Source organism: Benincasa hispida, chromosome 5 (genome assembly GCF_027475165.1).
Source record: "Benincasa hispida cultivar pf3 chromosome 5, pf3_genome.v1.1, whole genome shotgun sequence".
NCBI lineage: Eukaryota > Viridiplantae > Streptophyta > Magnoliopsida > Cucurbitales > Cucurbitaceae > Benincasa > Benincasa hispida.
In genome coordinates, this window is record NC_143482.1 from 10,885,939 (window position 1) to 10,888,246 (window position 2,308).

At 37.9% G+C, this 2,308-nt stretch overlaps 1 pseudogene; it reads left to right on the top strand.

Moving 5' to 3' along the window:
• The first annotated feature begins 485 nt into the window (after window positions 1–485).
• Window positions 486–983, top strand: LOC120077206 (putative gamma-glutamylcyclotransferase At3g02910 pseudogene; annotated as a pseudogene).
• Window positions 984–2,308: the final 1,325 nt, after the last annotated feature.

The window sequence follows — 2,308 nt, forward strand, 5'->3', positions numbered from 1 at the left end:
GGATTCTCTAATTAAAATTAGGTATTTGTTGGGAACCTTAGAAATGACCTCTCAAATTGTAATTCTCTTTTATAATTTTTTAAAGAACATATTCATTTTATGACTTAACTTATAATCTTATTCTCTCCGACAAAAAAAAAAAAAAAAAAAAAAAAACTTATAATTGGATTTCTTTATTTAAATATTTGTAACTTGACAATTTAGACTTTTTCAGTATTTAAATATGGTTTAAATGGATTAAAAACATGGAAATTTTTAATTTCGATCCACCTAGTAACAACGTTTTCAATCCATTTAATTTGAATTGACATTTTCTACAATGGTATTTATCATCATAATTACTGTGAAGAAATAGCTACCAAGAATTAGCCATGAATTTGCACTCACAGCCACACGAATAAAAGTTGCATTCAACCACCTCCTAAAATAATGCCAACCATTTCTTAGTATTTTTAGACCAAATTTTGTTTGAATGGTTTATTGCAATGGCGAAGGCCAGGGAAGAAGAAGAGCCAAAACGACACCGGATTTTCACCTATGGCACACTCAAAAGAGGCTTCGCAAATCACAAACTAATGCAAGAACTCATCAACCATAACGACGCCGTTTTTCTTGGCAACTATTCAACCCAATCCTCATTTCCACTCGTACTTGGCCCTAATGGGATTCCTTATCTCATCAATCTCCCCGTCTCAGGCCGCCCCGTCCACGGCGAGCTTTATGCTGTGTCCAATCATGGCGTCGCTCGGCTCGACGAGTTGGAAGAAACCAGCATTGCCCATTACGACCGCCTGCCGGTTCAGGTCGTTGGAGATAGCAATGGTGGTGAGACGGTGGTGATCGAAGCCGAGTGCTACTTCGCCGGAAAGGGAGCTGGGGAAGGGCTGTGGAATGGAAAAGATGGAGAGGGATTGGAGGAGTATACGGAGAGGGAGGCGGTGGAGTTTATGAGGAAGGATCAAACATCCAAGCGGCTTCCATGAATTTTGAGAAGATTATTGTTGGTGTTTGTTTGGGGATCAGTCGCCTTGCATTTTATTTTATTTTATTTTAGTATCATTTGTGGTATAGGAATTCCAACTATAGAGTCACTACTATACTCGCTTTCATCCTAGGATTTTATGTTCGGCCACAAGTTCATGTAAATCTAATTTTAATGCGTTGATACAATATATTCCAATTAGAATACTAAATTATAATAAACCATGCATTAGAATATATGATATGGATGATATTAGTTTAATTTTTTTAATACATAGACTTAAGAAATACCACTTTATATACAAAAAAAAGTTTAAATAAAAAAGATAATATAATTAAAAGATCAAAACAAATATACTAAAGAAAAAAAACTTGGAATGTACATTAAAGTTTTTGTTGGGGGTTACCCATACAAAGTCCAAAGTTTATAGGTGGGCCAAAATTCAAGGAAAATTGAGAAGTGATATAGGAAAATGTATGTCCCAAAAGGAAAGAGTGGGAGCCTCGGGTTTTAGGTTGATCAACTGAGCAAGATAATATGTACAAATCAAGAAAATAATCGAGTCGAGTTCGATTTGGTGCCCTGTGTCACAATCGCTCTTTCGGAAGCTTCTCTTAGCGATTGTGCGGCACTTGTTCCCGCTCACGAACAAGCCAGCCAACTCGATTACGGACTGCCGATAGCACACCGAGTGCCTCTTGCAACCTCCACCCCCGTTTTAGGGAAAACGGTTTTAGAAAACGGGTTTAGAGAAAAGGTTTTCATAAGAAGAATTGTGAGTGTGAATAAAGAAAGAAAGATTGTAGTAGACTAGAAAGCAATAAGCAACAACAACGGCTTTATAGAGTACTACTCCGGGTATGAGGAAAGGATGGTTAGTCTTATCCCCATATAGTGCATTCTGAACAAAAAGCCAACTGGCGCCCTTGCATATGCAAAAGGGCGAGTGGTCACTTACAATGAAAATGTAAAGAAAGCAAGCTAACTAAACTAATACAATACAGGACATGAAAGTACGCTAGAAGGGGGTTGGGTTGGGCATGCGGCCATGGGCAACAGGCCCTGGACAAGCATGACCGTTACACCCTGCAACCAAAGGAATGCAACCACCTTAACATTGCCAACATTACACATAATCAGAGGCGAGTGTCAAAGGAAGGATAAAATAAATAACTCTGTTCAACAACCTTTGAAGAAAGTAATTTGGGGTTGTTTGGTTTACCAACATGAGTTGAATTGAGTTGATATAATATACAACTCAACTCAATGTTCGATCCACCACCTTTTAATATTTGTGGAGTTGGTATATTTTACCAACTCACCCCA